Source organism: Ochotona princeps, chromosome 24 (assembly GCF_030435755.1).
Source record: "Ochotona princeps isolate mOchPri1 chromosome 24, mOchPri1.hap1, whole genome shotgun sequence".
In the NCBI taxonomy this organism is placed as follows: Eukaryota; Metazoa; Chordata; class Mammalia; order Lagomorpha; family Ochotonidae; genus Ochotona; species Ochotona princeps.
In genome coordinates this window covers 17533794-17557979 of record NC_080855.1, presented here as the reverse complement: position 1 = coordinate 17557979, position 24186 = coordinate 17533794, and positions in this window count along the sequence as shown.

Below are 24186 nucleotides of genomic sequence, written 5' to 3'. Positions count from 1 at the left end.
AGTAGATGGGATTCTCTGTCTGTTTCTGAAATGAAATGAGCAAATAAATGCATTTTGAAACAAAATTTTAACATCTATACTGAAATAATACTTCTGCAAGGAAAAATCTCTCCATCTCTTCATATACATACAATGTAGTATGTCACTTGACCAGGCCATATGGGTCAGGGAGTACTCACATTTTTTGTCATACAATATTGCAGGTGTATATAGAAGGTTTTTTTCTTTTAAATTTTATCTATTTTTATTGGAAAGGCGGATATACAGAAAGGAGGAGAGACACTGGTTCACTCCCCAAGTGGCCGCAACAACCAGAGCTGAGCCAATCCAAAGCCAGAAGCCAGGAGTTTCTTCCAGGTCTCCCACGCAGGTGCAAGGTCCCAAGAGTTTGGGCCATCCTCCACTGCTTTCCCAGGCCACAAGCAGGGAGCTGGATGGGAAGTGGTACAGCTGGGATATGAACTAGCATCCACATGGGATAACGGTGCATGAGAGGGGAAGACTCCAGCCACTAGGCTACCACGTTGGGCCCGGGAGGGTGTTTTTGAGACTAAATTGAGTAGATTTGAATCTGTAGATTGCCTACAGTAGATTGCCTCGTTCATAGGAGAGGCCCCTTTCTGATCAATAAAAAGGTTGAGTAGAAAAAAAGAAAACAGTTCGAGTGACAGGAAATTCTGGGTCTCGCGTTGTGGCACAGACAGTTAAGCTGTCGCCTGCAACCCGAGCATCCCATCTGGATGCCGCTTTGAAGCCTGAGTGCTCCATTTCTGATCCAGTTTCATGTTAGCGTTCTTGGGAAAGTGGTGGAAGATGGCCCAAGTGCTTGGGCCCCTTTATCCACATGGGAGACCTGGATGAAACTCCTGGCTGCCACTTGGCTCTGCCTTGTGGGTTACAGCCTATTGGGAAGTGAGCCAGGACATGAAAGATTTCTCTCTCTTCCTGTCTCTCCTTCTCTTTCTGGAACTCAGCCTGTCAGATAAATAAACCTTTATATTTTTTGTATTTTTTTATTTTGTATTTATTTATTTATTTGCAAGGCAGAGACAGAAAGACAGGCAGGGAGAGATCTTCCATCTGCTGAACGGTTCCCACATTTTCCCACGACCGTCAGGGCTGGGCCAGGCCAAAGCCAAGGGCTGGGATATCAACAATCTGAGTTCACCTGCACCTTAGCGGAAGTCAGAAAGCAGCCAAAATGCGTACTGCACAGCCCCCAAGGCAGTGTCATCGTTTTACTCATGTCAAGATCCGTTCTGAGACAGAAGACCAACTGTAGAATAGCAAGTAGCAATCATTGGGTTGAAACCAGACAGAAGCACCCCAAGTTATGCCTGACGACAACACACATACTGCATGCCTAGAACACACCTCCTGCTCATTCTCGTTTGAAAGAGAGAGAGGCAGAGGCAAAGAGATCTTCCACCCAATGCGCTCTCCAATTAGGACAGGCCCAGGCCAAAAGTCAGGGCCAGGGAACGCAATCGGTGTCGCCCATGTGGGTGACAGGGACACGAGGACTTGGATCAACGCCCACTGCTCCCAGGGTGTGTGTTGGCAGGAGACTGAGAGGCAGCATAGCTGGGACTTGAGTCCAGCCACTGTGATGTGGGATGTGGGAACTGCACCTGAGATCCTAAGCATTGACCTAATAAGCCTGCCCCTCAAACACGCTTTCCAAACCCATGCTCCATCCGGTCTCTGGCGGGGTATGGGGTGCTTGCTGACGTCAGCAGCAACGTCATGCCCATGTGGCTTGTGCCGCTGTACCGTGCGCCCTGTAAAAGGCCAGGCGTTTGGTTGGAGGCTCTGCTGCTGCTGTCTGAAAGAAAGAAATGAATTGGAACAAAGAGCTCCTCGTTTTCATTTGCGATAGGATCTGCTAAATGTGTAACCCATCGGTCTGGGGTGTGGAGGACAGCCAACCTTTTCTGGAAAAGGTCTGGGAGTGAACACTTTTAAGTTGTGTGGGTCACGGAATCCTGTTGCAATACTCGTTGCTGTCCTTGGAGCATGTAAGTGGTCACAGACAATATGAAGCAGTGAGATTTTTTTTCTTAATTATTGTTTATTTATTTTCCCTAAAAAAAAATTGAAAGGTACAGAGAAAGAGAGAGAGATAAAGAAACAGGCAGAGAGAGATCTTTCAGCTACTGGGTCACTGACCCCCAAAATGATTGCAACAGCCAGAACTGGGTTAGGCAGAAGCCAAGAACCAGGACTCCATGAGGTCTCCCACGTGGGCGTTAGGAACCGAAGTTCTCCAGTTATCAGCTGGGTTTTCGCAAATATCTGGGGGGAGTGAGCCAGCAGATGGAAAGATGAAAGATCTCTCTGTCTCTCCCTTTCTCGGTCACTTCGCCTTTCAAATAAAATTAAATTTTTAAAAAATTGGGGGTTTGAGTTGTGTTTTGACCATGTTCAACCTGACAACTGCATCAGGTTTTCTTTCTTTCTTTTTTTTTTTTAAGATTTATTTATTTTTATTGGAAAGGCAGAAATACAAAGAGGAGAGACAGACAGGAAGATCTTCCGTCTGATGATTCACTCCCCAAGCAGCCGCAACGGCTGGAGCTGAGCCAATCCGAAGCCAGGAGCCTCTTCCGGGTCTTCCAAAGCTTTGGGCCGTCCTCCACTGCCTTTCCCAGGTCACAAACAGGGAGCTGGATGGGAAGTGGGGCTTGCCGGGGTTAGAACCAGCGCCCATATGGGATCCCGGCGCCTGCAAGGCGAGGACCTTAACCACTACGTCATCATGCCGGGCCCTGCATCAGGTTTTCAAGTGGCAATATAAGGATGTGGTCCAAAGATGCAAAATCAAGAATCATGGGCCTAAAGATGATATTTTCTGGGTAAAGTGTCGAAACAATCGTAGAGACAATTGACAACTGAAAGAGAAAGTTGTGCATGTTGAAGTGCAATTAAATAATTTTTAAGTCCAGAATCACCCATCTGAAAAGCCCTTAGACATCGCAAGAAACCTCCTTCAGAACCTTCAAGTGGAAACCCTTGTGCTTGGCTAATGAACCCCGCCGTGCTGTCTCAAGGGCCCCAGTCACAACAAGCGAAAGGCCTTTGATCATCTTGAGAAAAAGCCTGCGTGAGCTACTGCTTCTGCAATCCCGTCATGGCCACGCTGCTTTCTGATTTTAAAAAATGGCAATTGTGCCATCCTTACATCACCTGACAATGGGGATAGGTAGTTCAGATTTGCCTTGAGGAAGCCACCAATTAATGCCATCTCCCTGGGAAAGCAAGTTCTAAGAACTCTTTTTTAAGAACATGACCTGCTGCTTACAAGTCAGGCATTGTCACCACATGGTTCTAATCACATCTGATCTGTAACTCTAAGAAGTTTATAATGTAATAAGAATAGCAACAATAGGGGCTGGCACCGTAGCACAGTGGGAAAAGCCACCGCCTGCATTGCCAACATCCCTTAAGTGTGCCAGTTCAAGTCCGGGCTGATCTATTTGTGATCCTGACTTTGGATCAGCCCAGCTCTAGACATTGTAGCCATTTGCGAATGGAAGATCTCTTTATTTCTCTTTGTCTCTCCCTCTTGTACTTCTGCCTTTCAAATAAAGAAATAAAAATAGTAATCATAGGGGCCGGTATTATGGTACAGCTGTTGAACCTACTGCCTGCAATGCTCGCTTCCAATATGAGTCTCTCCGTTGAAATTCCAGGCCCCTGGCTTTGGGCTGGCCCAGCCCTAACTGTTGAGATCACTTGATGAGCGAACCAACAGATGAAAGACCTCTCTTTTTCTCTCCTCTGTAACTCTATCAAATAAACAAACAAAACAAAACAAAAAAGCAATGATAGGTAGCATTTGTTGACCATTGCTGTATCTCCTCAGCAAAAGTCATATGCAGGAATGGTTTTAAAATTATTATTTAATCTAAAAGGCCAGGAACTCCATCCAGGTCTTCTACATGGAAGAGACCTAGGTGCTTGGGCCACCATGTGCTGCCTTCCCAGGCACATCAGCTGGAAGCTGGATCAGAAACAGAGCAGCTGGGACTCACGCTAGCACGCTCATGTGGGCTGCTGATGTTGCAAGAGGCACCTAAGTCATTACAGCACAATGCTGACCGCCCCGGCCCACCCTGCCCCAGTACCACGTTCAAGCCAAGGAAAAATACTACTTAAGGGATCTCACTAATACAAAACAATCCAAGTTTTAAAATCCCTTGGCCAGAGGGCCCGGCGGCATGACCTAGCGGCTAAAGTCCTCGCCTTGAAAGCCCCAGGATCCCATATGGGCACCGGTTCTAATCCCGGCAGCTCCATTTCCCATCCAGCTCCCTGCTTGTGGCCTAGGAAAGCAGTCGAGGACGGCCCAATGCATTGGGACCCTGCACCCGCGTGGGAGACCCGGAAGAGGTTCCTGGTTCCCGGCATCAGATCGGCGCGCACCGTCCCGTTGTGGCTCACTTGGAGAGTGAAACATCGGAAGGAAGATCTTCCTGTCTCTCCTCCTCTCTGTATATCCGGCTTTCCAATAACAATAAAATCTTTAAAAAAAAAAAAATCCCATGGCCAGAGAGGGTGTTTAGCCTAGTAGTTAGGAAGCCTATATTCCCAACATCTAAGCGTCTGCATGCTGTTGACTTCAGCTCCGAACTCCAGTTTCCTGCCAGTGCAGACCCTGGGAGACATTGGTAATGGCTCAAGTCATCATTTTCAACCAGATTCCTGCCACCCACACGGGACATTTAGATTGAATTCCCAGCTCCTGGCTTCCACTCAAGCCCCTTGAGACTCTTGAGGACATTGGGGAGTAAACCAGCCAATGATAGCTTCTCTGTCTTGCTTCCTATGTGTATATTTCTCTGTCACTTGGTCTCTCACATTAAAAGAAAAAAAAAAGTCATTTCCTCTTTTGATCCCACAATCGCTTAAAAAAATTTTCTCAGTCCATCAGGCCTTGTGGACGTTGGTTCCAAGGCCAGTCCATTCCCACTCTGCTCTTTCCACTTGTTTCAGGAAATACTAAATCCAGGCTAATGTTTCAGTTCTGAGTCAGCCGTAGTTTCACTTTCTAAATTACTCAACAGCGTTCTGGTAAAATGTTGAGATATGAGTAAAGTGGAAAAAAAATGGAGGAGGGTGTGTGTGGCGAGAGTAAGAAATAGCTGGTTTATGAGAAGGCCTCCCAGGAGTAACAGCAGTGATTAATAACATGGCGACAGAACTGTTTCAATGTTAATTACAGCACTCCCTCCCCGCCTCCTCTCTCTCTAGGGCCCCCTGGCGGTGCTTGTGCATTTAATTACTCTCCCTTCTGCCAGATTATTGGTGCAGAAGGGCAAACGTCACACCATCTGGGCTGCCTTCAGTAAATCATTGATTTGAAGGTCAGAGGGTTCCAGGCACACACGTGAGATGGGTTTCTGTACCCTGGGCCAGGGCTTCTCACAGGGTGACGTATTTGAGAACGTGACGTGGAGATCTTAGTTCAAGTGCAGAGTCTGAGCCACCGGTGCTGGGGCAGGGGTCTATGTATCCACCACGTGCCCTCTGTCCCCCGGGGGTAGGGCAGTGATGCAGGGTCTACGCGAGCCACAAGCACTAGGGGGAAGAGTCTGGTTTCCAAACTCACCTGGGAAAGTTCTCAGAACCCTGCGGCTGAGCCAGCCTTCTCACAGACTTGAACTTCTTAAGTGTGGTAGGTGCCTGAGCGCTAGCGTGTTTTGGGGAGACTGTTTCAGTGCCTGGGAAGGCAGCAGAGGAGAGTCTGTGAGCCCCAGCACCCACACAGGATGAAGCCCCTGGCTCCTGGCTCTGGACTAGCCTAACTCTGGCCGTGGCAGCCATTTGGGGAGATGATCAATGGAGGAAAATATCTCTCGCTCCCTCTCTCTCTCTCTCTCTCTCTCTCCCTGTAACTCTGACTTCCAAATAAATACATAAATCTCCAGGGAGTATTTCCAGTGAAGGACAGTGGAGAAATAGTGCCTTCCCCTGGAGCAGCAGCTGTCAGAATTTAGTGCACTCAAGGTCACCTGGAAAGTTGGTTTAAAAACGACAGATGGCTGGGCCCCACCCTCCTGAGTTTCTGATCTGGAGATGTGGGTGGGGCCTGAACATGTGCATTGCTTACAAGATGCTGCTGAGTCAGCCGCTCTGGGGGACACACTCAAGGACCCACTTCCTGGGGGATGCTGGGGGACAAGGCAGGCAGTCCTTCCCTGAGAGACAGAGAGAGACCTCCCATCCCCTGGTCTACTCCCTAAATGGAAGCAATGGCTGGGACTGAGCAGACTGAAGCCACAAGCCGGGAGCTTCTTCCAGGTATCCCAGCTGGAGCCCAAGTGCTTGGGCCGTCTTCCAATATTTTTCTCAGGTGCATGAGGTGAATCAAAAGCAGAGCAGACAGGACTTGGGGATGCCAGCGTCGCAGGCAGAGCCTTAACATGCTATGCTGCGGAGGGCCCGGCGCCGTGGCCTAGTGGCTAAAGTCCTCTCCCTGAACGTGCCAGGATCCCATATGGGCGCCAGTTCTAATCCCGGTAGCTCCACTTCCCATCCAGCTCCCTGCTTGTGGCCTGGGAAAGTAGTTGAGGACAGCCCAAAGTCTTGCGACCCTGCACCTGCGTGGGAGACCTGGAAGAGGTTCCTGGATCCTGGCTTCTGATTGGCGCAGCACTGGCCATTGTGGTCACTTGGGGAGTGAATCATCGGACGGAAGATCTTCTTCTCTGTCTCTCCTCCTCTATGCATATCTGACTTTCCAATAAAAAATAAATAAATCTTAAAAGAAAAAAACATGCTATGCCACAACACCGGCCCTCAGGGGCATAATTTTCATAGCCAGTGGTGAGTTAGGTGGCACATTCATGCGTTCTTTATTTTTTTATTCGAGAAAAGGAAAGCTATACAGAAAGTTCTTCGTTTCACTGTTTCACTGCCCCAAATGTACACAATGGCTGTGACTAGACAAGGCCCAAACTGGGAGCCAGAAACCCAAGCCAGGTCTCCCATGACAAGGGGAAGCAGAGCAGAAATTCAAATGCATGCGCTCTGATACAAGGTGTGATATTTTACTTGCTGAGCCCAAAGCTGGCCCCACGTAGCTCATTTAATCTTTAGAATAACCCTAGAGGCATGGGAAGGAACTGCCATTTATTAAGCACCTACTGTGGACAAGGCATTCCATAAATCTCCGTTCATTAGCTCATGTATTGTGCTAGAAAGATCTGGGATCACTGTCTGGAATAGCATCCCCGCATATTTGCAAAAATATATTTTTTAATAAGAAAAATATCTGTTCCTATAAAGCAATCCTGCAGAGAAAATGATGCCAATATTCAAGAAACCTGTAGGGCTGAGGCATGCATGGGCCATTAAGCCTTGGAAACTGGGACCAATAAGTCATAGCGAGTTTCTGGAGGTCTAATGGTGGCCATTAAAACTCCTGATGAGAGCTGGTTATTTAATTACACCACAAACAATGTTTCTGCAATTGTTTCTAAATGACTTTTCCAGACCTACAGAGGAACCCAGGCAGAGCTGGTGGATGACAAGGCTGATTTTTGCCTGTTGGCAGGAAACTTACTGCTTCTGTGTTTTGTTACATGTAGACTGCAAATTACATAGTAAAACAAAGCCATGTTATAGTTCATCCTTTTTTTAAAGATTTATATATTTTTATTGCAAAGTCAGATATACAGAGAGGAGGAGAGACAGAGAGGATCTTCACTGCATTGATTCACTCCCCAAGCAGCCACAATGGCCAGAGCTTAGCTGATTTGAAGCCAGGAGCCAGGAGCTTCATCCAGAACTCCACATGGGTGCAGGGTACCAAGGCTTTGGGCCGTCCTCTACTGCTTTCCCAGACCACAAGCAGAAAGCTGGACGGGAAGTAGGGCTGCTGGGAGTAAATGCAGACAGAAAGTCATCGAAAGGAGAGAGGAGAGACATCGCCCATGCACTGGTTCACTCTCCAGTGCCCACGGTGATCAGGACTGGGCTTTGGTCCCGGCCAGAGCTGGGAGCACAATTCAGGTTTCTTAGGTGGGATGACAGGAAACCAATTACTGGCCTAACGGCTACCTCACCTGCTTCCTCCCTGGGTGTGCATGGGGGGAGGGGCGGTAAGGATTTCTTTTATTTATTTGAGATGAAGAGTACAGAGACATACAGAGGAAGAGATATCCTACTTGTTTTGTAAAAATATTTGTATTGTAAAGGCAGGTTTACAGAAAGGAAAGACAGAGAAAGATCTTCCATCCACTGGTTCACTCCCCAAGTGGCAGTGGATGGGAACAATGGCCAGAGCTGAATCAATCCAAAGCCAGAAGCCAGAAGCTTCTTCTGGGTCTCCCATGTGGTGGCAGGGTCCTAAGAGATTGAGCCATCTTTTGCAGCTTTTCCAGGTCAGGATGGGAAGTGGAGCCGGGACACGAACCAGCACCCATATGGCATGTGGAGTTTGGAGGTGGAGGATTAGCCAGTTGAGCCATTGGACCAGCGCGATGGCTTTTTACTTCTTACTTCACTCCACAAACGGTTGCAACAGTCAGGTCAAAGCCAGGAGTTCAGAGTCCCATGTAGGTCTCCCAGAGGAATGGTGGGGCCCAAATACATGTATCATCTTTTGCTGCTTTCTCAGGTGCCTTAGCAGGGAGCTGGCTCAGAAATGGAGCAGCTGGGACTCGAACCTGTGCTCTGCTATGGGATGTTGACTCGCTGTGGGTGTACATGGGCAGGAGACTGGGGTAAGAAGCCTGGGCCAGTTGTTGACCACAGGCACTCTGCTATGCGATGTAGAGGCCTTAACTGGCATTCTTGTGGTCATAGGGAATGCAGGTGTTACAGGTGACAGCTTAACTCATTGAACCACAATGCTGGACCCTTTAACAGACATCCTAATCACTCAGGAAAATGCCCACCCGACCGAGCTGTATAGCAGGACCAACCCCAAAGTGTGTGTGCGAGACAAAAAGGGGAGAGCATCTGAAATGGCAATGCAGGGAAAACTTTACCTGGAGTCCAGTGGACAAGGAGAAGGGAACAAGACGAGGGTTGGGGAGCCATTTCAGCCAGAAGTGAAAAGTCCCTGGGGCAGGAAAGCCCCTGGCCTCATCAGGGGAGCAAAAGGAGAACCGATCAAGAATGAGGGCATCACAGTGTTTTCCTGTGATGGTTCCGTTTAGCTGTCAACTCGACTGGTTGGAGGAATCCCTGGAAATCTAGAGACGTTTTATTTTGAGTGTGTCTGTCAGGGTATTTCCAATCAAGAATAGCACGAGGTTCCGAGGGGCCTGGGGTTGTGGGCAGAGCTATAGCAGGAGGTGCTGAACTGGTCTTTGGTTCTGAGAGCCGCGACATGTTGTGCTTGACTCATTCCGTGGGCACTGTGGCTGGCTGTCGAGTTCCAGGACTTACCTGCAGGGATCCCCTTGCCTGTAGTAAGACTTTTGGCGTTGAACTCAGAGTTGGCTGAGCCAGGCTACCAACCATCCTAAAGTCAACCTAGGATGACCTACTGGAGAGCTATTCAGCTACCATCATGCTGGGAGCCAATTATCCCCAATCATCTCTATGATTTGCATACAGGCTTAGGCTATTGATTTTTTCCCTCCACAGAACCCTAATGCCATATGGATATTTGTTTAACAAATGCATTTTAATTTGGGAGTGGAGGGATGATAAGCAAATGGCCTGTGGGAGTGTGGAGACTGAGATGGTTCAAGTTGGAGATGCAGGGAAGGAAAGGCTGTGGTCCTGAGAACAGAGTAGTGAAAGTCTCACGTTGGGCCATCCGGCAAAGAAAGCTGAGGTGCCTTTGTCCCCCATCTTCCTTCTGTTGGAGGAGATCTGGATTGAGTTTCAGACTCCTGGTTGCAGCCCCAGCTCAGCCCCAGCCTTGGCTGCATTTGGGGAGGGAGCCAGCGATGGGAGCACGCATACGCTCTGTGTTGTGTGTGTGCGCGCCTAGTAAATAAATAAAAACATTTAAACAAATGAACCATTGCAGCAGAGGATGACAGCAAAAACAGTTGGGAAGGGTGATCATGGTTTGGACTGTGAGGTGTAAAGAACGCAGCAGCCGCTACCACCCCAGGGCATCATGGTTACATGGGCTGAGAGAGACACCTGCGGCTTTAGTTCCTCCTCATTCTCCTGTACTCCGCATCCCGTGCTCCTTCTGACTGCTGCCCCTCATGGCCAGATGCTGCGTGGTGGTCACCATGTGGGCACGGCTTGCTGTGGAGCCTTCCGTTGGCCGTCCCGTGTCAGCGGCTGAATGTTCTCTGCTACTCAGGCTGATGCCTGCTCCAATCCTCCAGCTTCCGTCCTGTTCCTTCCTGTACAACTCCGTCAGGCCCAGTTCCACCTACCACACCGGCAAGTGGTCACGAGGGTTTCCCTGCTTTGTTGTGTGTGTCTAAGAGTAGATGGAAGAGTGAGCAGGTGCAAAGATTCCGTATCTTTGTGACAGCTTTTTTATCAGATTTTCAGCAGATATATGAGTTAAGAAAATTTACTTTGAGGCTGAGAGTGGTTTGAAATCTGTCCTCTTTCACCAAGTGTGTAATACCCCAGCCTGAGGACCTGCCTGGGAGCAAGAGGTGGGATCAGCCAGGGTCTTGATCAACTGGATGTCTGGCCCACTGTGGGCCACTGAAGATCTATCTATCTATCTATCTATCTATCTATCTATCTATCTATCTATCACCTATCTGTCCAACAGGCCTGTCTATCTAGCAGAGAAAAAGGGAGAAAGAGATCTTCTACCTGCTTATTCACTCCTCAAGTGACACAACAGCCATGCCTGGGCCACACTGAAGCCAGGAGTCAGGAGCTTCAACCCTGTTTCGCCTTTGATTGGCAGGGGTCTAAGCACTTTGGCCATCATCTGCTACCTACCAGATGGGTTAACAGAAAGTTGGATGGGAAACATGGGATAACTGGGCACTGTGGTGTGAGATGCAGGGGTCCCAAGTGGTGGCTTAGCCCCCTGTACCAAGGCCTTTTCTGTACATGCACACTCTCTCTGGCTCTTGCCATGTTACAAAGCAGCATGAGGCCCTCCCCAGATGTGGCCACCTGCCTCCCACACTGTGAGCTTAACTCCATCTCTTTTCCGGTAAATAGTCCAGCCGTGGGAATTTTGTTACAGCAATGGAAAATGAACTAAGCAGCCAGCCCTGAGTACCCCAGCTTCTGGGTGCTGTCACCTGTTCGGTCTACCCTCATTTCCACAGCTTCCATCCCCCAGCCAGGAATCTGACAGTGAGAGGGTGCGCTGCTGAGGAGTGGCCCGTGAAGGGCTTCTGTTTCCCGGCAGGTGGACACTCTACGCCACAGCACACACAGGGCCAGCTCGGCCCTGTCACTAGAACTCCAGATCTGCCCACACAGTAGCCAACTCACCCTCCCTTGGTGGACACTCACAGGCCTGGGGACACCAGTGTCCCCGATGTGCTGGACCTCTTCTGAAAGTTCTTCACCTGGTTTCCCAGTCCCTCACTTCCTGGGGCTAGAGCCTGGGTCTCGCCTGTCTCCTCCCGTTTCTGCTTGCCAACCTATGACCAGTGGGAAGTGACCTTTCCCCGGGCAGACTTCAGCCACAGTGGCCTTGGCATGGTGCCAACCGCTTTCACTCTGGCTTTCTTTAAAGCAGCCAGGAGATTATTTATTTCCCCAACTAACCTGTTTGTATTCGGGAGACAACCCTGCCTAGCTGCCTGCTGGTCAACCTCGGACAGAATAAAAGCTTAACAGGCTTACGTGGTCAATATTGTGACCTAGTGGGTCAACCAGCTATCTGCAATATCAGCATCCCATCATGGAGAGCTGGTTTGAGTCCCAGCTTTCTCTGCTCTGTTTCTTACTCACCCATACCTGCTGTGGGAGACAAGGGGAGCTCCTGAATCCTGACTTTAGGTTGGCCCAGACTTGGTTGTTGTGGTCACTTGGGGAGTGAGCCAGGGGATGCAAGAATTCTGTCTTTCCCTGTCTCTTTCTATCACTTTTTCAAAAAAATAGAATACATCTTTTTCATATATGTATGTGTATTTTTTTTTTCCAAAGAAAGAAGGTTAGGGCTGGTGTTGTGGTGCAGCAAATTAACCTCCCCCTTGCAACACTGGCATCCCATGTGCGCACTGGTTCAGGTCTAGGCTGCACTGCCTCCGATTCAGCTCCCTGCACATGAGCCTGGGAAAGCAGTGGAAGACGGCCCAAGGACTTGAGCCCCTGCCATCCATGCGGGAGACTTACATAGAGTTCTACGTCCCTGGCCATTGTGGCCAGTTGGAGAATAAAACAGCAGATGAAAGATTTCTCTCTGTCCCTTTCTCTCTCCACAATTCTGCCTCTCAAATAAGTAAACTAATTTTCTTGAAGAGAAGCTTAAGCGAGGTCCTGGTCCCTGCCCACACTTCCAGCCGTCCTCGGCCAGGCCCGCCCCTGCTCCTGCCCGGGTCTCATTGGCAGCGTGTTCCTCCAGTTCCCTCCCTCTTCAAGCCCTGGCAAGTCTCTGCCTTTCGGGTGAGGCGAAAACAAACAATGGCTTTGAGCCACCAGTGCCCACACTCCCACCCCAGAGCCCCATGGCCCTGGGATTTTTTTTGAGAATGATCTATCCTGGTCAGCCCCTCCCTATTCATGTATTCGAGGACAAGAATTTCTTAGCTTTTGTCTTTTCAGAACCAAACACACTGTCTGGCACTTGGCGGGCAGGAAAATGTAAATACATGTTGAGTGAATCGATGCTTGCCAGAAAACAGGAACAAAAGCGGGGCTCCCAATGTTTGGAAAGGTTTTTGTCATTGGAGGGAAGCACCACAATGTCCTTCTGAAATCATGCGAGTTTTCTAGGAGTCCTTCACATTCGTTTCCTTGTTTAGTCATTTTTGCATTGCCTGTTCAGTCAACATTTCTAGAATCTTCCATGAGCTTTTGGAACATGATTTATTTACTTATTTATTTGCAAGGCAAAATGACAGAGAGGAAGAAACAGTGAGTGAGTGCGGGTCAGACCAAGTCCAGAAGCCTGCAACTCCATCTGGGTCTCCCACAGGTACTCAAGCACTTGACCCATCCTCTCTTGTCTCCCAGAGTATGCACTAGCAGGAAACTGGACTGGAAGTGGAGGAGTGTGGATTTGAACCGTGACACTTCAATACGGCATGCAAGCAGCCCAAGGAGCCTCTTAACCCTAAGCCAGAAACCTGCCCCCTGTATCTTTTCATGGACATTTTCAAGAGCAATTTTGCAGAAACAAAAGATTTACAGAGAAATCGAGCAGAAAGTGCAGGGATTCCCCATGTCCTCCTCCGCCCTCTGGATTCCCCCATTGCTAACATCTTGCGTTGTTGCAGGCTGTTCCCTACTGCTGACTCCACATGGGTACATGGAGACCTGGAAGAAACTCCTGGTTCCTGGCTTAGGTCTTTCTTTCTGTTTTCCCTTCTCTCTGTCAATCTGTCTTTCCAATAAAAATACATAAATGTTATAAAGAAAAAGAAAAAGGGAATCATGTTGTCTTGTGTATTTGGTGGTTTCCAGTTAACTCTCTCTTCTGTCTGTTGTGATCACTGGAAGTGAGTTCTGGAAATTTGATTAGATCCAGGTTACTTTTCCATTCTTTGCTTTTTTTTTTTTTTTTAAAGTTTTCTTTTGTTCATCTATTAATTAATTCCCACAAATGGCTGCAACAGCCAGAGCTGGTCTAGGTTGAAGCCAGGAGCCTGAAACTCCATTCAGGTCCCTAATGTGGGTGGCAGAGACCCAAGCATTTAGATCATCTTATTTTGCCTTCTCAAGTGCATTAGTCAGGAGCTGGACTTGGAATTGAGCAGCCCAGACTTGAACTGGTGCTCTGACATGGGATGCTGGTGTCACAAGTGGCTGATTAACCCACAGTGCCACAATGTTGGGCCCCATATTAAAGACAATAGTTTCTTCTTCTTTCCCTTTCTAAAAAAATGTTTATTTATTTTCATTTGAAAGGCAGATTTACAGACAGAGAAAGAAATACAGAGAGAGAGCAACAGAGAGAGAGAGAGAGAGAGAGAGAGAGAGAGAGAGATAGATCTTCATTTGCTGATTCATTCCCCAAATGGCCACAGCAGCCTGAGCCAGGCTGATCCAAAGCCAGGAACCTGGAGCTTCTTCCAAGTCTGGGGGTGCAGGGGCCTTAAGGACCTGGACCATCTGCGGTTGCTTTCTCAGGCCATTAGAGGGAGCCGGTTTGGAAGTGGAGCAGCTGGGCCATGAACCAGTGCCCTTTTGAGATGCTGACACTATAGGTGAAGGCTTAACCTACTACACTATGGCACTAGCCCCATTTAAAAAAAATATATATATGTGTATATATATATATACATATATATATATACACATATATATATGTGTATATATTTATATATATATATATTTGCATGTTTGAGAGGCATATTTAAAGAGGGAATGGTGAGAAAAGAGAGATCTTCCATCTCCTGGTTCAGTTCCCAAGCAAGTCAGGCCACACCCAGATGCCTAGAGCTTCGCTCAGGTCTCTACAATGGTAGCAGAGGCCCAAGAACTCAGGCCACCTTCTGTTGCTCTCCCAGGTGCATTGGCAGGGAGCTTGGTCAAAGTCAAGAGGCTGGGACACAAATCGGTGCTCCAATACAGGACGCTGACATAGCAAGCAGAGAGTTACCATCACGCCCAGCCACACAGGTTCCAGGCAACAATCTGATTTGAGGTAAGGATGCCTGGTGGGTAGTGTGCCCCTCCTGGTGTCTCCCATCAGGAAGGCACTTTGTCCCTTGAACACTGTGGGCCTGCCTCCTGGAGAGTTCTCAGAAATGCACTACAAGCAGGTGTCACACAGAGTGATTTATTTGCAGCAAATAAGGAGACCAAATAAGGAAGCATTTCCAAAGCCGTGACTCCCCAAGCAGGGGAAATGGACTTTTTTTTTTTAAAGGAGAAAAGAATAAGCAAGCAGAGAAATTCTTGCCATCACATGTAAGGGTAGGTACAAGTTCATGCAGATACAGTTCAGAAACGTGTGCCAACACAGGTGGCATAAACTGAGGAGTGATAGAAAGGAGGCTGTAATAAGTGAGAAAAGACAGCCTGGGGGACCAACCCAAATCACCTAAGACAGAAAAGGGAATGACTGGCACGGCTGGCTCCAGGCTCTCAAATACATGCTGTGAGGACCCTGTCTCCATCGCTCAACCTGCCTAATTTTGCAAATTAGCTCCATGATGCCACAGGGAAATGGGCCTCCAAGAGTTCCAGACCGCCATGCATCTACTCCTCCAACTGGCAGCAAAGTCCTCAGAGCAGAACCTGATTGGCTTAAGTCAGCCCACAGGCCCACCCCAGGACCGATTACTGATCACTTCATCGGCAGAGGTGGAACCCAACGCTCAACAGGGCCAAGGGAGCAGAGGTGAGCTGGTTTCCTGATGGACTTGTTTGTATTCCGAACAAACGTCCCCATAGGCTCCTTATCCCAAACCACCCCTAGACTGCAAGTGGCCCATAGCAACCCACAGACACCAATTACGTGCCTTTCTTCCAGTTGGGCACTCGCTAACATCATGTAGCTGGTCTACAGACAGCTAGATGGAGGTGTTCATTCCACAGAAATTGGCAAATTCTATTTGTGTTTTTCCCTTTCCCTGCAGCTGATAAACTTTTACCAACACCCACCATTCCAAATTTTCTTTCTTCTACCATGATTTTAAATCCTTTTAAAAACATTTTGTGTAAAGTTCCTCTATTTAGGAGTGTCTGATATTTTCCTTCAATATGTCTTTTTATCCTCATATATACATAAATATATATATTTTTATTATGGCAAAACACGCTAAAGCAAAATGAAGCCGTTGTAGCCATTTTGTAAATGGACAGTTCTAAGGCATTAACTGTTTTGTGTGATCATTGGTACCATGCCCCTCTGGAATTTAGCCCTGTTCTCAAGCTGAAACTCTGTGCCCATCAAGCAAAAATCCACACCCTTCCAGGCTCCCTGTCTTCCTCCTCGTTTCTGGTAATTACTGTTCCACTTTCTATTCCTATGAATTCAACTATTCTTGACACATCACAGACATGGAATCATGCAAGGCTTGTCCTTCTGTTTCTGGACTATTTCACTTGGCACAACGTTTTCAAGGTTAGTTCATGTAGTAGCAGAGTGACAGAGAGGATGGAAGTGTGCGTGTACACACACACACACACACACACACACACACAGAGCAAGGGGGAGAGATCTTCTGCCTACTAGTTCACTCCCCAAGCAGCCACAGCAGTTAGGTCTGAGCAGGTGGAAGTCAGGAGGCGGGCACTCCATCTTTGGCTGCCTTCCAGGCCACACCAGTAGGAAGGTGGATTGGGGTCGAGTCATTAGGCCTCACCATGGCGCTCTGTTAAGGGATGCTGGTATCACGTGCACCGCCATATGAGCCCCAGAACCTGCTTCCTTTGGGAAAGCTGGAGAGATTGATTGTGCTTTGCTTATTTCTCTTCATTTGTTGGTCACTTCTCAGACAGCCTGCACAGCACGCTGCCTCCCTTCGTGGCTCTGGCCACGAACGCTATGATGAACACGAGTGTGTGGGATCGGCTGGAGTTCCCATTTTCACTTCTTCTGAGTATGTACCTAGAGCTGTAGCGGCGGGATCACAGGGGTAAGTCTACGGCTAACTTTTTGAGGAACCAAACAGCTCTGCTGTTTCCCTCAGCAGAGCTTCCAGCTAACTCGCAGGGAGGGCCATGCTGCTGGCTCTGGGGAGCCAGACTGGGTGGCACGGTGACCCCAAAGCCTGCTGTTGTGGGATCAGCTCAGCTTACACTAACATGAGTGTATTCCCTGGGCTCTTGCACTAGTGCCCAAGGTCACGCTTCTGCAGTCAAGTGCATCCTGGCCCCACCATCATCCAGTGTAACACAATACATTGTAAGTGGGCAGTATTACCAGACCGATGCTTCTTGCCATGGAAACAGACTCTGTAGTTTGGCCTGATCATTTACTAGCAGCAAGAGACTATTTACACTCAAGACGCCTTAGAGTGTAGCATCCATACACACCTAAAGGAATGCATAAAATAGGGTTAAATAAACAAAAGAACTTGTTTACAGGCCGACTTCAGCTATTGCGTCTTAGGAACGAATGAAGTCAGCATTTGGCATTTTCCCAAAAAGCTTTCTGTTTATATGCCAGAAACCCCACTTCTTTGAGTTTTAACTTCATAGTGTGCGTTGCATTGGGCTTGTTTTAATTCGTTTCTGGGAATCTGGAATGATGTTGTCTCAGAAAAACAGACACAATGGCAAGGCTCGAATCCCAGGGAAAAGCTCACTGGAGGACCACAGACTATGGCTGAAGTCCGACTAACACTGGAAGAAAGTCTGCTTTGCAGAATTGAGGAATGCCACAGAGACTTACTGAGTACTTCACAGATACCTTCATGTTTTACCCTGTTTATGTTTCTTTTTTTAAAAAAAAAACCCCTTATTTTTATTTATTTGAAAAACAGAGAGAGAAAGAGAGAGAGAGAGAGGGAGAGGTTCCACACATTAGCTCACTTTCCAAGTACCCCCAACAGCGGGGATGGGGTCAGTCCAAAGCCAGGAGTCTGGAATGCAGATGGGGTCCCCAAGACGGGAGGCAGAAACTAGGGGCCTGAGCCATCACCCGCTGCCTCCATGGTGCACGTCACAGGACGCCGGAACTGGAAGCAGAGTTAGCCAGGCACTCTAAAACAGGCTGTGAAGTTCATCACTGCCCCAGCTGCTCTCCCCAGCCTTGTTCATATTTATGAAGAAAGTCTTTGGGAGTAACTAACATGTTACTTGCAACTGTTGAATAATAAACAATCCATGAATCTCAGAGGCACAGGAAGCATTTTTCTTTTTCTTTTTTTTTTTTTTTCCGCTACTCATGTGGGGTCACAGCTATAAGCTGCGCTTTGTGCCCAGCCACGGGCTTGTTTACATTCTGCTTCCCACTTCTGTTCTAAGAGCAGCAGGTTTCTTGAGCTGTAGGGATTCCGAAGCGGCAGGGGCACAAAAGGGCAGACCCAACCATTGAGCACACTATAAGGCTTTGCTCACATTTCACAATAGCCCATGAACCAGTGCAAGTCACACGACCAAGTCCAAAGGAGAGGCTTGGGGAAACAGGGTCCTGCTTAAAGGAGGCCATGAGCAAAGCAGAAATTACACTGCAGGCGACCAACTTGCAATGGGGACCGACTTTCCCGTGCACCTCTGCAGCTTAGCCAAATAAGGGTTTTTTTCCCACCCAGTTTTAATAGGAAGTCTTAAGTTGTCAAGTTGTTTTGGAGAAACAATAAGCAGATGCTGGCGCACATGTGCTAGCAAGAAGTTCATATGCGAAGAAGCCTCAAAAAAGTCCACAAATGAGTTAAAAGATAAGACACGGGTCTTTGAATGCGCCGGGATCCCATATGGGAGTGGGTTCTAATCCCAGCAGCTCCGCTTCCCACCCAGCTCCTTGCTTGTGGCCTGGGAAAGGAGTCGAGGATGGCCCAAAGCCTTGGGACCCTCCACCCATGTTGGAGACCCAGAAGAGGCTCCTGGTTCCTGGCTTCAGATCAGCGCAGCTCAAAAATAAAAAAAAGCGCAGCTCCAACTGTTAGAGCTGCTTTGTGAGTGAATGAGAGGAGGGAAGATCTTCCTCTCTGTCTCTTTTCCTCTCCATATATACATCTGACTTTCCAATGAAAATAAGTAAATCTGACAAAAAAAAATCTTAAAAAAGAAAAGACAGGTTTTCCACCAATTTTTTGAAGTCCCATCCTATATATGCTTCTATTATGCATACTGTTTCTTCATTTGCATTTTACATTCAATACTGATTTGGGAATTGACTTCCACTGATGCACTTAATACTCAACCATTCACTTTAGTGAGTGTGTGATAGTCTGATACACAAATATTCCACCTCACTCATTCTGTGCAGTTACTGGATTGAAGGGAAGCACATCCTTTTTTTTTTTTTTTTTTTTAAAGATTTTATTATTATTGGAAAGCCGGATATACAGAGAGAGGAGGAGAGACAGAGAGGAAGATCTTCCATCCGATGTTTCACTCCCCAAGTGAGCCGCAACAGGCCAGTGCGCGCCGATCCGATGCCAGGAACCAGGAACCTCTTCCAGGTCTCCCACGCGGGTGCAGGGTCCCAAAGCTTTGGGCCGTCCTCGACTGCTTTCCCAAGCCACAAGCAGGGAGCTGGATGGGAAGTGGAGCTGCCGGGATTAGAACCGGCGCCCATATGGGATCCCAGGGCATTCAAGGCGAGGACTTTAGCCGCTAGGCCACGCCGCAGGGCCCTAGGAAGCACATCTTTAACCTTATCTGTCAAACTGAACCTTTTTCTCCTTCTGCTGGCAGGGCACACGAGCTGCCAACCTTCCACAGCCTCACAAAGCTTGATATTGCCAGCTGTGCATGTTTTCCTGTTCAAAGTCCTTACCTATCACTGCTACTTCAAATTGCTTTGCTCTGGGCTCGGCAGCGTGGCCTAGTGGCTAAGGTCCTCGCCTTGATCCCATATGGCTGCTGGTTCTAATCCCGGCAGCTCCACTTCCTCTCTGTCTCTCCTCCTCTCAGTATATCTGACTTTGTAATAAAAATGGAATAAATCTTAAAAAAAAAAGATTGCTTTGCTTTGGGGCTAGCCTCCATGGCTCAACAGGCTAATCCTCCACCCTGTTACACCAGCATCCTCTATGGACGCCAGTTCATGTCCACTTCCAACCCAGCTTTCTGCTTGCGACCTGGGAAAGCACTGGAAGATGACCCAAGTCCTTGTACCCTGCAACACATGGGCAACCCAGAAGGGACTCCTGACTCCCTGCTTTGGATCAGCTCAGCTGTGGCCATTTCGGCCATTTTGGGAGTGAATTAGCGGACAGAAGACCTTTTCTCTATCTGTCCTTCCTTCTGTAAATCTACCTTTCAAATAAAAATAAATAAATCTTTCAAATTGTTTTGTTCTGATTAACATGATTATGTTTATACATTTTAAAACTAGTTTATTTTCATTTTCCTATGTGACTCATATGAGCAGTTTACATATTTTGAGGACGGATTTTTTTTTTGCCAGTTACATTTGTTAAAAATATGTACTTTCAACCTCTGGTCTCTTCCTTCCTTCCTTCCTTCCTTCCTTCCTTCCTTCCTTCCTTCCTTCCTTCCTTCCTTCCTTCCTTCTTCTTTCCCTATTTCCTTCTGTTTCTCTTTCCTTTTCTCTCTCTTTTTTAATATTCATTTAATTTTTATTGGAAAGGCAGATATACAGAGAGAAGGAGAGAGAAAGAGCTTCCGTCCACTGGTTCACCCCACAAATGGCTGCAACAGTGGAGCTGAGCCGATCCGAAGCCAGGAGCCAGGAGCCTCCTCTGGATCTCCCAGGTGAGTGCACTTCTCATTCTTTGTTTTTTCTACTTTTCTGAGTATTTCAACTGTCCCACTAATTGGTGCGCATAATTATATTTCTGTCCCACACTTTATAACTGTCCCACTAATTCATGGGAATAATAAAATTTTTATCACTTAAAAAGGTATTTACTTTAACAATTCATTTGAAAGACAGTGATAGGACCTGGTCTAATAGTTCAATGGCTAAATGCTCATGTCGCAAGCATTCGAATCCCATAAGGGCACCGGCTGGTGTTCCAGCTGCTCCACTTCCCATCCAGCTCCCTGCTTGTGGCTTGAGAAACGCAATATAGGATGGCCCAAGTCTTGGGACTCTGTACCCACATGGGGGACCCTGAAGGAGCTCGTGGCTCCTAACTTTGGATCAGCTCAGCTGTGGCCTTTGTGGCCATTTGGTGAGTGAACCAGCAGATTGTAAATCCTATCTACCTTTCCAATAAAAATACATAAATCTTCAAAAAACAAAAAAAGAAGAAAGAGTAGCAGAGAGAGAAGGAGAGACAGAGGGAGTGAGATCTTCCAACCACTGGTACACTCCCCAAATGCCCACAACAGCCAGAGCTGAACTAGGGCAAAGTCAGGGACCAGGAACTCCATCCTGGTCTCCCAGGGGATGGCTGGGGCTGTGTACTTGAGTGGCTTTTCGGCAGCGTTATTAGCAAGCTAGATGGAAAATGGGCTTGAGATTTGAAGCAAGTACTCTGAAGTGTGATGTAAACATCTCCAAGGGCAGCTTAACCCAATGTACCACAGCGCTAGCCCCCAAAACATTTCCTTTCCAATGGTTGGAAAATGAAAGGAAATAAAGAATTGAGGAACCAGATCCGGTGCGGTAACCTAGTGGTTAAAGTCCTCGCCTTGAACATGGCGGGATCTCATATGGGCGCCGGTTCTAATCCCAGCAGCTCCACTTCCCATGCAGCTCCCTGCTTGTGGCCTGGGAAAGCAGTCGAGGACGGCCCAAGGCCTTGGGACCCTGCACCCGCGTAGAAGACCCGGAGGAGGCTCCAGGTTGGTACATCTGCGTTTCCAATAAAAATAAAATAAATCTTAAAAAAAAAAAAAAGGATTGAGGACTCGCCTTTTCTCAAGGAGACATGACAACAGTTATTGGAAGAAACCTAGCAACTAGAAACTGGCATGGCAAGTTCAAGGTTGGCTCCTCACCAGCCTCTGTGGGCTTGTCTGCGGTTCTCAACCCCCCTGCAGCTCTGAAGTGCAGAGTCCTGCATTCCTGCATTTGCTTTACCAAGGAGGACTTTACCAAGAGTGGTGCTAGACAAGGTGGGTTCTGGGAGCCCCAGTGGGGCCCACAAGCCTGCCCGGGAGCTGTTGTTTTGCGCAGGGAGGCTCTGGCGCTCACTGGTGGGCGTGCCAGCCCTTGAAGCAAAGCTCTTTGCCAACAGCTCCGCCCTTCTGTCTCCTTTCTCCCTCCCACCTGCCTCCCGGTTGCAGAGGAAACAGTAACAACGAATTCTGGGGCCAGTGTTGAAGCTGCAACAACTAGTTGCCATTTTTGATGCTTAGATTTATTTATTTTTATTGGAAAGACAGATTTACAGAGAGAAACAGAGACACAGAGAAAACTCTCCCATTTGCTGGTTCACTCCAAATGACAGCACAGCCGATCTAAAGCCAAGAGCCAGGAGCTTCTTCCGGGTCTTCCATGTGAGTCCCAAGTCACTGGGCCATCCTCTGCTTTACTTGCTGTGCCACAGCCCTGGTCCCCTTATTGTTGTTTTAAATGTGATTAAAATAACATAACACATCTGACACCATAGCTTAGTGACTAAATCCTGGCCTTGCATACCCCAGGATCCCATATGGGCGTTGGTTCCCATCCTGGCTGCTCCACTTCCCTTCCAGCTCCCTGCTTGTGGCCTTAAAATGGAGATTTGGAGAGAGAAGGAGATTAAAAAAAAATCTTCCATCTGCTGAGCCAGTCCAAAGCCAGGGGGTTCTTTAGGCTCTCCCATGTAAACAAACAAATATTTTAGGCCAGCACAAATGTCTTTTGTTTGGGCTCTACTATATCTTTTGTTTTGAAATGAATATGTTGCCAGTAAGAAAGGCTGTATTCCTGTCTGGCCATCCTAAATGCATGTTTTCCAGATGGCAGTCCTGGTGGCCAGAGTGGAGGAGGTGCCATTCCCCTTGGGTCGGCACAGTGGTGGTCCCTCGGTGCCCTCGCCTTGGGTTTCTCTCTGGTTCTCCATTTGAGCTGAGGATGGCAAAGGACTCGAGTGAAAACGAATAAAGGTTTGCAATGTTCACCCTGTATTTTCAAAGAAGATTCTAGAAAAATGTTGGGGGTGGGGAGGAGAGCAAGGCCAAGAGTTGAAGGTGAAGCCCTGGCAGCGTAGCTTGCCTGTTAACTCACTGATTATTTTTTCATTGGTAAATATATGCAACCAAGTTCACCATTTCCAAGTGTACACTTGAGTAGGACATCATCAGTGTTGTGCAACCCTCACCTCTATCTGGTCCAAAAACATTTCATCACCACCAACCCAAACTGAGGGCCTGTGAGGCAAACCTTCCCCAGTCCCTGGCAGCCCAGCCCCTGGCAACCGCGAGTTGGCCTGCTGTTGCCAACCGATTCCAGGTGACTCTTATTTTGAAGGTGTCCTCTGCAGACCCCAGACCCCTCCACACACCCAAGATTCTCAGCTCTTTTTCACAGAAGCCCACTCTCTGGCCCCCCTGACACAGACACAGAACAGTGTTCAAAACCGAGTGTCTCTTCTTATCTCAACCAGCAGGATTAGGAACAAACAAGAGCTTTTATTCTATCTTCTAACACTTACGTTGGCCTATCTTCAGTTTCCCCAGTAGACACAGCCTGCTTTTTGGCGAGGGTTTCCAACGGCCTCAGAACTCCCCAGGAAGCCACTGTGGTGCTTCCTAAGCTCTTGCAAACTGCTCTCAAGGAGTCAAGCTTCCAGCTGTGAGCAGGGCCCGTGGAGGCACAGGGTACAGGTTCAAATCCCAGCTCCACCACCCAGCAGTGGCATGCTCACAGCTGAGGGATTTCTCTACCCCCATTATCCCAATTTCTCCCAGCGCACGAGGATAAGAATAAGCCTGTCAGGGTGCAGTGGGTCAACAGCCTAATCCTTTGCCTTGCACCCGACATCCACATGGCTGCTGGTTCATATCCTGGCTGCTCTTCTTGCAATGTAGCTTCATGCTTATGACAGGGGTCTGGCTCAGGCCCTGGGCACCTGTTGAGGCCACCAGGAGATGGGTGGGAGAAGTGACCACTTGGGGAGTTAGCTAGGGTTAGGATTGTTTTTGCCAGTATATTTTCCATGCTCAGTACAACAATTTGACTGATAAATCATGTGACTCATCTATTTTTCCCCTTCTCAATCCATTCCCATAGGACACAAGCTCTATAAGAGCTAGGCTCCTTGGCCCAGTGCGATAGCCTAGTGGCCAAATCCTCTTCTTGTATGTGTTGGAATCCCATATGAGCGCCGGCCTGTGTCCTGGCTGCTCCATGTCTCATCCAGCTCCCTGCTTGTGGCCTGGGGAAGCAGTGGGGGACAGCCCAAAGCCTTGGGACCCTGCACCCGCTTAGGGGACCCGAAAGAGGCCCCTGGTTCCCAGCTTTGGAATGGCTCAGCTCTGGCTGTTGCGGCCACTTGGGGGAGTGAACCAGTGGATGGAAGATCTTTCTGTCTCCTTCTCTCTGTAAATCAATCCTTCTTTCCTTCTTTCCTTCCTTCCTTCATCCTTTGGGGAGGCAGAGAG